Source organism: Mercenaria mercenaria, chromosome 3, assembly GCF_021730395.1.
Source record: "Mercenaria mercenaria strain notata chromosome 3, MADL_Memer_1, whole genome shotgun sequence".
In the NCBI taxonomy this organism is placed as follows: domain Eukaryota; kingdom Metazoa; phylum Mollusca; class Bivalvia; order Venerida; family Veneridae; genus Mercenaria; species Mercenaria mercenaria.
The window spans coordinates 93087865-93099911 of record NC_069363.1 but is presented as its reverse complement, the minus strand read 5'-3'; positions in this window follow the sequence as shown (position 1 = coordinate 93099911).

The window sequence follows — 12047 nt, the reverse complement described above, 5'->3', positions numbered from 1 at the left end:
AATCCGTGTTTTTAAGATTTTGAGTTATAAAAAATAAAAACCTTCAGGCGTAAAATAACCCTAGGCGTGCTTTAATGTCGTCAAATCTTTGTTGTTGCTAAAATGTATATTCATTTTTGTGCAAAGTTATGAAAGATCGGGGTTTGTTTTTTTTCAACTGAAAGTAGTCAATTTCGAAAATAATACAAATAAAAAAACTCAACTTTTGTTTTTTTTTTTTTTTTTTCAAATTGAAATAATTTCTTTCTCAATGAACTTTATGAAAGAAAATGTCTTGAAATGTGTAAAATAAATTCTATTTTTTGGACAAGGACAGGATATTGCACCGTATTGTTCACTCAATAAATTTAGTATTACTTTCCTCCCCGAGGGTTCTGAACGAAATTAGTAAATCGCACAAAACCTTTCTCAGGAATAATAAAGGAAATCAAATAACTAAGTGGGCCTTTTTTTTTTAAAGATTCGTAACTTACTCACTGTAAAGCAAAAATCATAAAAATTCTTGTAAAATGAAGGCATGATTTAAAACAAATTTTTTCCTCCAGGGTACAAAAATAAACAAAAATTTTTTCTATCAAAACGTCAAGTTACTCCTTTCTGAATTAAGCCTTACAAAAAAAAAAAAATCAATACCCCCTTTTTAGGGCCTTTTTCTCTACAAAATATTGGTTACATTGGATGCCCCTACTAGAAGACTACATGTATGACAAATTTGATGGTTTCATAAAAAAAAAACGGGGACATCTTTTCCCTTTCAACTCTATGAAAAAACTAAGTTTAAACCCCATGGTAGTCCCAATTTCAAACAACTAATCATAAACCCTAACAAACCCTAAAGCGGAGTGATCAGAATGCATTTGTATTCGAATGTAATTTAAAAGTTCATAATTATTCTAGAACCCCGTTTTTTGTTGTTTTAAAAAAACCCATGACAATTATCAAACATGAAAGTTTTAGGGGGTTTGCACCAAAAATTGTTTTCTGAAATTTTTTTAATTTTTGTTGGTGTTTCGCTGAAGGCATAACATAGACAAGAGCCCCCCAAAGGTGTCAATGTCTTTTATAAAGGGGTTCTAATGATTAGGGAGGTATGGTTTTGTCCTCCAACCCCCTGTATTTGTAACATGATGCGCTTTTTTGAAAGATAAAGAATAAAATAGGTACAAATGAAATTGTTTCTACCACATGAAAGTGTATCGGTGTGTTTTTTCAAAACAAATAATTTTAGAATGACAAAAGTATTTACTTAGCAACGCTAGTTACAAAACTATGTATCGTACATTGCGAAAGAGTAATGCCGAACAAAGGTGAGCATTTTTTCTAGAAAAATTAATGTCCTCTCATATTAAATATTCTTTGCCCCCGAACACACTTTTGATGGATCTCGCATTTGCAGTTACAGAAATTAAGAAGCCTTTCAAAAGCTTTAAAGGGTAATATGCGCCACCTCGAAAGTCAACGGACGTTATAAATTTTTTTGCCGAATCAAATTGACGATATTTCCGATTGACTGGATTTTTTCATTTTCCTGTTTTTTCCTTTTTTTGTGTGTAAATCTTCAAACAGCCACAAAAGTCATTTTTTTTAGCAGAGCGCAAAATGACGTACTTTATTTTTTTTTCGTTTGTTTTTATATACAACTAAAAAGGGCAAAAATTCTTTTTTTTTTAAGTTTATTTTAAAATTCTCTCCCCAATGATATATAATATGTATGTTTTTTTTTCGACGTCCATCGGGGGGCAAACGATTTTAACGCAAACACGCAAAACTGAGTCGAGCTTTCCCCAAAATTTTTGGGCGTGAAGACCCCTTATTTCAAAAAAACTGTAAATAGTTTTTTAAATAAATTTGAGCAAGCGTGCAAAATTTAATCGCTTCGATTCCGTAAAAAAAAAGGGGGGACCCCCTTTTTTAGATTTCGTCTATTTTCCGTGGCGCTACCCCTCCCCCCGTAAAAAAAACGCGTTTTTATATTTTTTGTAAATTTTCAAAAATTTTAAATTTCTTTTCTGTTTCTGTTAGGGATATTATGTATAAAATTTCCCCAGTAATGAAAAAAAGAAGATATGATTAAATGAAATTATTGAAAAAATGAATATTCAGGAAATTGCCCCCTTATCAGGGACACAGACAGGATATACGTATGGGTAAAGTGATTTTACCCGAAATTTGTATTCACCAAAAAATTAAAAAACTTTTTGTAAAAACGCTAAAACCTTTGGGAAAAAAGTGAACAATCAAATGTTAAATTTCTAAGAAAAATGTTTGTAGTCAATTTTAAAAAAAGTTTCTATTCCCGGATATTTTGGTGTTCATCTTAGACTTCGTTAATTTTAAAAATTTATGTTCAGCAGGTAGCTCATGCCAGTACGGGTTTTTCCATGTCAGTGTTTTTTATCTTTTTGGTATTCTGTCGAACACATGTAGGGACAAAAGAAACCGTTCTAAAAATTAATTCCCCACGAAAAACTTTGTCCCAAAAACCGTTTCTGGTTTGGAACATGTAAAAGTTCAAATTTCCCCCCGGAAGTTCTTTGGGCCCGGTTCGTGTGGGGTAAAAAAGATAAAATGGTTTTTAAGAAAACGCAGAAGACGGTGCCGGTCTTAATAAAAATGCAGTTATTTCGATACAAAGTGCATTTTTTTACATGGTTCTATTAAAAAAAAAGATTTTCGGGGTTTAAAGTGCTTTTGGAAATTAAGACTGATTCTTTGTTCTTACCATTTTTTTTTTTTTTAGTTGTTTGTCATTATGTACACAGTGACTGTTCAATATCTGTCCTTAAACGTAAAAATAATGAGCCGGCCATGAGAAAACCAAAATAGGGTTTTTGGACCAGCATGCGCATCCGCGCAGTCTTTTGGTCGGGATCCATGATGTTCGTTTTTCAAGCCTATTGCAAATGGGAAACTGTTGGAAAGCATGAACCTGCCCAGAATGCGGGATGGGCAGGGTTTGGGGTCCTGCTGGTCGGAAAGCACTTGGTTGGTTTTCTCATGGATTGGCTAAAATGTTAAGATCGTCATTAGATTGACTCACCATGAAGTTTGCGTTGATATCGGGGGAACGTGGGTTTAAAAACCTACAAATGCCAAAATTTTTAAAAATGTCTCATTCAAAAGGCATTGAAAGCTGGCACGATAGATGTTTAAAAAAACCAAATGGGGCCCAAAAAAATAAAATGGAGACTTTGTAAACAGACTGTGTAAAAAATTAAATTATAAAATGGGTAATAAATAAACCCGTGCTCACGTTTTGTGAGCATTTTTTTCAATTTATGTTTAAATTTCCCAGCAGACGTTTAAAATTTTGTCGGGATATTAGCACTTTTAAAACCCGCGTCTTCTGAATAAACGCATACTACCCTGGGTTTTTGTTTGAACATTGTTTAGGGGTATAAAACAAAAAAAAGTCTATTTTGAAAAAGTACTAAACTTTAAATCAGAAGTACCACGAGCGAAACTTTGCGTTGAACGTTTGGGGGTCATGGATTTTTAAACCCCTAAAATAAACTTATCGGAAAATTCCTTTCTTCCTCTTAGAGTATTTATGCGAAAACTAATTAAATTTTGTAAACTTTTTCTTATTAAGATTCTTTGTTCTTTTTGGGCAAATAATAATATATTGTATGTTTACCCGAACTTAAAATAAAAGTAATAAAATTTTTGTGAAATTGTGTGCCCTGCGAACATTTTATTTTCAATTGCATAGAAAGAAATTAAATATCAAAAAATAACAAAAAATATGAAAATAACCCCACTTTGTTTTCATTCAAATAGAAAGGAATCTTTTTACAAAATAGAAAAATTTTTATTTCAATATCAATTTTATGAAAGTGGGTGCTATAAAATGTTGAAGGGGGCATAAATCTTATTTAAATGGAAAAGATTTGCAAATATTTTTCTCTTAATCAAAAAATTTGGGACCATCGAAAATTTCAATGTCAAGCAAAAAAATCAATACAAAAAGGTTGCCAATACAAATGTGGGGTTAACGCACGTTTTTTTGTGTAACAACTCTGCAAATCCCAAGGGTTTGGGTTTGGTGCAGACCCCGTAGGGCGAGGGCACCAACATAGCCCAAGGGGATTCTCAGATGTTTTTCCGAAACAAACGTGCGTTTCGCTATTCTTGCAAAAAAACACACTTTAAGGCTGGAATATCGAAAAAAAAAAACTACCAGCTGCATTAGCCCATCGAATCGGCCGTTTCAGGGTTTTATGGACACATGTTTTATTTTTGCATTTCCAGGGATTTCGAAACATGCGTTTTTTAAAATTCGAACGGAAATTCTTTTGTGGTAATTTTTTTAATATTAAATATATGTAAAAAAAGCATGACTTCCCTTTTTTTGATATATCGGGGGAAATTTAGCTTTAGAGGCTCGGAATTAGAGAAAAAGGCATAACCCCCCACGGGATCCTGTTTTTTTACCAATTTGCAGGGGAGGTGCCGACAGAACACAATTCTGCTTGGGGTTTAAAATTTTAGTTGCCCCCTTTGCTTTTTTAAAAGTAAATATTACGTTTTTTTTAAAAAAAGGGATCAACCTTATTCTTCATGTCTTGAATGAAAATTCTAGGCCTATAATAGAAAAATTTTTCTTTGCACCCCACCCCATCGCGATTAAAGTTTTAAAACAAAAAATTGAATTTTTCCAACTCGAAAAATACTTAGATTGGATTTATAAACCAACAGGTTTGGGGAGATCTAAAATAAATTGAAAAATAATTTTTAAATACCTTTGTTCACAAATGTCCCTTTTAATGTGGAAAAATCCCTTTAAAAAATTTTGCTTTGTCTGTTTATTCTTTTCATTCTACGTTCAGTGACTGATAGATGTGTAAAGTAGGCACAAACTTTTTTTTTAAAAAATTTTGTGTGATTTAAATTACATGTCAAATTTCTCGACCAAATTAATTTTGGAAACGAAATTGATTTTTTAAATTGTTTTTGCCTCATTTTTTAGGGATTAAAAAGGGGTATAAACTTACTTTTTTTAATACCGGGAATTCAATAATAAGGCGCAATTCGTGCGTATAAGAGGGTAGCGTTATTACAAGTTAAAGTGTTGGTTGAAAAAAGATATTTTAATTAAATATGAGTGAAAAAATTTCATAAAACCGGACTTTCGACTTCGGCCAAAATTGATTCGGGATCCATAATTTGCTTACGTTGGACCCAAAAAAAGCATATTCAAAACGTTCACCAAAAAGCCCCGTGCTCACGAGAATCTCCTTGTTTTTTACACGCTTTTTCCCTGTTTTTGCATGCCCAAAATCGGCAAAAAAAAGGTTTTTGAAAAAAAATACACTGTTAAGCCCTTTTATAAAAGTTCTTTTTCAAAAAGGTGCATGATGTTAAAAAAAAAATTCTCCTCACAGGGTAAAAAATCAAATTAAAATTTTGGTCAACGTCGTTACTCTGAACTTGAGACCGTTTCAAAAAATCAAATCACGCCCCTTTTCACCCTTGCGCCCCTTTCTCTACATTATTGTGTTTCCCTGGGGGACCTTTTGGAGACTACATATTATATGAATGATTTTTATTTATGGTTAAAAAAAAAACTCTGGGGCATCTGTCTTCGCATTCAGCTCTCGGAGCCTAAAATGAAATGAAAAAAAAGATATGTCTGGGCTGTGATTACAGAACTGAATATGAGGGTAATGAAATCTAAATAGTTTAAAAAAAAGGGGAACAGAAAATACAAGAGGTAAATGCATAAAAAAATGGATTACCTAGTTATTACAAGCATTTCTTCTCACACTTGTCAAATTAAAACTGAAAGTCGATATTTGTCAAGGGTGCACGAAAATGCACTGCTTTCTCGATATTTTAAAAAAAAAATGTTTAAGCACCAGGGCACAAACCCTTAAAAAAATATTGACTCACATCAAAGCAAGAGTTATTTTTGATATGTTGGGAAAATGCAGAAAACTGGGGATTCGGTATGCAGCTGTTATACTGAGTAAAGAAATGAGGTTCAGTGACAAACCGTAAAGACCCACCTCCTTTTATACACAAATTTCACCAAAATTAAAATGGACTGAAAGTTTGGCATTTGCACGAGAGCAAGCGCCTTAAAATATTGATACTATTCAATATGACATGTGTGTAATTTGCACAAGACAGTATCTCCAGCGTACACATGTTAACAAGCATTCATTGAATGTTATAATAGTTTTCGCCTACAAGTTCCATGTGTTCAATGCCAGTACCTGCAGGACTCCAAAATTCAATTCTTGCAGAATAACAACCGATTTGCATATCATATTGATATTCTATTTAAATGCGTGAAATTGGGAAAAATTTCTGCAAATAGTTACTGTTTACTTTAAACACCAATTTTTAAAAGAGCCACTAAAATTTTAATCTCCAAAACAAAAAAGAATACATATACAAAAAAAGGAGTAAAACCGCCAGTGCCTTCGCGGCAGTACAAAATTAATTAAACTAGTTATAATGTCTTAATCAAGCATATTTTAACATCAAGATATTTCGAGAGAAGCTTTTAAATTTTTACAGCAAAATTTAATGGGGGCCGTGGTGAAAAGAATGTTTAAAATTGAGGGGAAACAGTCCCTGACTGCAGACCCCAAACCTGTACTATATTCTAAACTTTAAAGAAAAAAAGCATCTAACCCCTTTATTGCCAGTCACACGTAATGGAAAAAAATTTACACGTTTTTTAAATTTTTAAAAGGGGCTGATCAATCATTTGTTTGGGCAGTCCATTATTTTCAAAGGGGTGTTCATTGAAAATTTTTCTGAACAAGCAGCCATTCACATCCGATGTGAGGCTGATCTTGGCCTCATGGTCTGGTGCTCGAGGCGATAATTTTTTAATATAACAAATTTAGTTGGTGTTTAATGATACCGGAAGTAAGGCTTTAAATTTTAAAAATAGTTAAAATTTTCCTTTCGTCTACACGGTATTAGTTGAATGGTTTTTTGTTATTCTTTCAGACAAAACGATTTTGTTCCCCCCCAACCATTGAACTTTCGTGAAAAATTTCTTTCTTGTTTTGACGTGGCGGCATTTTTAATGATAAGTTTTGATAAATGCAACATTCAAAACTTAAAAATATTTAACTTTGATTTTTAATATATTGTGGTTTTTTGTAGACCGGGTTTCTTTACCCAAAGTCTTATGAAAGTTTCAGTCTAAATACTGATGAACTCAATGTCTGTGCGGACGACAAAGCAATAAAATAAACATTATTAAGGGCCCGACGAAACATGGCAGAAGGCAAGTGTCAAAGCAACGAGTCTTTCTCCTGTTCCACCACTGACAACCAAACAGGAAGGCGTAACATCAAGCAAAACTATAAACGAATGTAGGGATAATACACGTCTTTTGTGAATTAACGTCTGCAGAAGTCCATGGGATTGTTTTGTTTGGTCTCGGTCAGTATTTCAAATCTCTGGTATATGAACATTAGTTTAACTGATGTAAATACTAAATACAAACAGATACTACTAACAAAACTATTTTTCGTAATTCTGATTCCTACCAAAGACATTGGAATCATAAAATAGTTTCAGTTTCATTTATTAATCAGCAATCTTTGCCTTTTGGGCCATTTACAAAAAATAAAAAAATTAAACAAGAAAATCTACCGAGAAAGTGAACATTATACAGAAAAAAAGAACAAAAAGAAATAATTTTATCCCCTTTTAGAAGCTAGATTTCAAGATATCTTTCTTTTAGTTAATGCTTCTTTAAAAATTTTTTGAAGATATATATCATCTTTACTCGGGTGCTTAGTGTATTTAAACTTTTGCACAGTAGGCCATGGCATCGGCCCGGGGTTTGGATCTTATGCAAAATTAAAGTGGACAAATAAATGAAAAGGTATTCTGCTTGATTGCATAATTTCTAATTAATTTTTCCTTTTTACTTAAATATCTTCCTAGCTCTATCTCTAAATTGTGAACCTAATCGTAAATGTATTTGTTTCCCTTTGGTTGTCATTTGATATGAATCTAAATACTTTTTTAAAAAAAAAGCAGTTTTTTTATTTACAATAATATCATTTTTTTTTTAAAAGGGATTAATTTAACACTCCCAAACTTGGACAAATTGGCCCTTATTCTTGTTTTTTAAAAAATTTTAATGATTTACACTGGTATCAAAAAAAAAATCTGTATTGAATACCGAGGTGATCAATGATAGAATTCATTTGCACCCAAAAAAACAGTTTTAAACTTTAAAATAAAACATTTACAGTGATAATAGGGTTTTTCGTTTTTTTTTCATAATTTTTAACCGAAATTAAAGCTCTTTCCATACAAAAAAACTGATAAAGGCACGCGTCCAAATTGCCATATACGCTAGGTAGGGGTTTGCCCCTTTTTTTCGTATATATTTACAAAAACGAAAGTGTAATTTATCTCCCCTTGTAATTTTAAATCCCCCTACTTCGCTCATATGTTAAAATGGAACTCTAGAACAAAAAAGATAACTTTGTTTAAAACAAGACTAACATTTCAAAGACATTTAAAAGATCATTATTGCTCTAAGGGCTTGATCATGTAGTGCTTTAAAAGCATTTTCCATGATACAGTGTAGGTGAAATTTTAATTTCCCAAATATACAAAATTTTCAACAATTTCAATTCTTTCTTTTTATTAAAATCGGGATAAACTTTTGTTTTTCCTTTTTTTTAAAAAAACATATTCGTTTTACAACATTGATTTTTAAACCCCTTTTTAAAAGTAAGATGTTAGCTTATTTGTGACCCCAGACTTTTTGATCAGTAGTGAACAATACATGTCATCAGCAAATAAAATTTTGTACAAGACAATAGTTCAAAAAACTTTTTCAGTTAAAGATCAAAATTTATATTTTTAGCAATATCATTTTTAAAGGTATAAAGGCAAGGGAGTTAAGGGGTCCCCTGTTTCAAACCCATTGTTACATTGAAGATCAGAAAAATTCATATTACTTGACATTTTTTTAAAAAAAATTAACATTTAATATATACTTTTAACATTTTAAACATTTTACGCTTATACCTGTTGATCAATTTAGTCCTAAGCCTCTGTTAACTGTATCAAAGGCACTTGGTAATCAATGAAAATGCACCATAATTTTGATTTCTAGATAAAAACCCTTTTTTATAATAGCATGTAATAGGAAAATACATCTGTTGTAGAACGCCCACCCCGGGAAAATATTTAGGCTTAAAAACATTTTCTTTTCACACCAGTTTTGATACGATTTCTTAATACATTTAAATATTTTTCCCAAAAAGTTTATTAAAGTGATCCTCTATAATTCGAAAAGGGATAACTTATCCCCTTTTTTATATTGGGACAATAAATCCCTTTGACCTGCCCCGGGGTTACACAGTTTTTCAAAAATTAAATTAAAAAAGGTCATAAATGGGAGATTAAAATTTTTGCTCAATAAAAGAAATCAGAAACATTTTATCATGCAAGTTTTTATCTTTAGAGAACATATTGTTTTTTTTTTTTTAACTTTTTTTCAGGGTTGTCAAGAAATTTTTACATTTACAGCTTCATCACGTTTTGAAAAGAAATAGATCATTTATGAAAAAGATTTTGAGTATCATTTTATAATTTTTAAAAAGATTTTTAAATCATCAAGGCTAATATTTTAACTGAAAAAATTGCGATCTAAATTTCTTGATTATTTCCAAAACTTGCGAGGAAAAGTTTTTTCTTTATTATCCATTTGATTTTTTCTATTAAAGAACTTGTTTTTAGCCAAACTTTTTTCTTTAATGAATTTTTTTCTACAATTTAGCATGGTAATTTTTTTTTTCGATCTTTTACGAGCAAAACTCTTTCGAATCATGGAAAAAATTTTTTAGCATATTTCACTCACATTAAAAAAAAAAAAAATAGGACTTTCGCTTTTTTTGTTTAGGCGATTATTTTTGTTTTAACTAACATGAAATGAAATATCATAGACAGTTGAAAAGCACTGTACACGATCAATTCTATAACCTTAACCCTGAGTTTGTCAAAATGGTGCCCCCTGTGTTTTTGCGAAATGTTTGCACATGTCAGTTTTACACGTCCAACATAAAATAGGATTTCGTTTTATAGTCTTTTCTTTTTGAATATTTGGTTTTTTTTTAAATATTGAAAACTTTTTGAAAAAAAAAACTGTAAAAAAAAAGAATGACACAAAATTTTTCCATTACAGAATGTTGATTAAGAATGACTTCAAACACTAAGAAAAGGTACTTTGTAACCATTTATGTAGTCAGTGGAACAAAACACTTGCCTTTCTGATACTCGAGAAAAAAGGCAATTAGCAATTAATTCTACTCTTTAGCGTGCAAAGGGGGTAAAACACCCTATACGGGGCTCTTAATGGGGAAAATATAGGAAAAATGCATTTTATAAATCAAAGGGGATACGTTTCAGGATAAAGGTCCCCTCGGTTTTTCGCACATATGACCAGGGTCTGATAAAATTCAAAAGACGTCTCAGTTTTTATACTTCGCCCTTCTCGTATTAAAGGGAAAAAAGTAAAAGGTAACTTTTTTTTTACCCTCGTTTACGAAAAAGGGTAAACATATAAGCTCTACGAATCGTGAGCAACTGCTTGTTTAAAAACATTAAAACCTTAAATTACCCCGTGCAATTAGCTGGTAATCAGACTGAGACAATTGTGATAAAGTGCAATGCTCAAGGGCAAACCACATAAGCAGTGGCCAGAATTCAAACCTGGTGTCTTCACCTCCATAAGAAAGTGATTTAGCCCTCTCGATCAATTCTTTTGTGTCCTTTGCGCCCACAACACTTCACTGTCTCACTGCGAAACGGTCATGTATAAATTGACCATTTCGCGAAAAATCGTTCATTTTGCATTTCATTCAATTAACAACAACAACCCGGGAAATTTAAGAAAAAATCGCATTCTTTGGAATTGAAAAATTTTTTGGGCACATTTTTTTTTTTTTTGAAGCGATTTTTACAAAAATTTCAAGCAGTGTGACCCGTATGTATAATACATTTCAATGATTAGTTTGTAAAAATCAAATGTTCAAAATTTTTTTTACGTAAATTTTTTCGAAATGTTAAAAATGTGTTTGGATTTTTTTGTTTACAACACGGCAACCCCAACAGTTTTTCAGCGGATCATTTTTGTTTCTTTATTTAGGAAATGATATTTCCAAAAATTTGCCATGTTAATGGGAAAATTTGTTCTGGAACAATAAGGTCTTTTAAATACTGACGGTGACTTTTTTAGTTATGCAGGGTTCCGCTTAGGCGGCAGTATCAAACTCGTGTAAAAGTTATGAATGTCGCATTAAACTTGTTTAGGAAGCGTCAGTTGTTTGAAAATTTTGGGTACGATTGTGCTTATGGGACGGCCGGAACGTATTTCAAATCATCGTTTTTTTTCTTTCCCTTTTCGAATAAGCTAAAAAAATTCAGCTCAGAGAGTTTTTTGTTGTTTCGGATCTTGAGCTGAAAACGCCCCTAGGAAACCTAACCGAAAAGTGCCCGGTCTGTCACGCTATAATTTTATCAAATCAAATGCTAGAGACTCCCTTTTTTTTTAAAATATTCTTAACCATTTTTCTTTGATTTGGCGAAAAAAGAACCATGCAACACCATTTGAAAGCAAAATTATACCCAAAAGTTTCAAATGGGTCCATGCCCGCATATTGTGCTCACCATTTTCAGTTGTCAGTTCGAGGTATCTTCATTTTGAAATAAAAACTAACGGTAAAGAATTTTTATTTTTGGAAATTCGTGAAATTTAAACCCTTTTATGGTAAAATTTTTTGAATTTGTGAAAATCTTACATTTTTAAATCAATTAAATTTTTAAATAAAAAAATTGATCGAAATTCAAAAAAAACCATGTGCTAAGAATTCGCAAGATCATCATTTCTCGCGAGAGTCAGGGGCCGATGTTGCTGGTTAGGAAAAAAAATGGGGGTTTCGCCCCTAATTAATGGAGTACACGACTGTAAAAATAGCGTAGTTAAGTTATGGGCCCGAACTAATCCGAAAAGGACAGGAGAGTTTCCCACAAAAATGTCTTTTTGATCAACAATC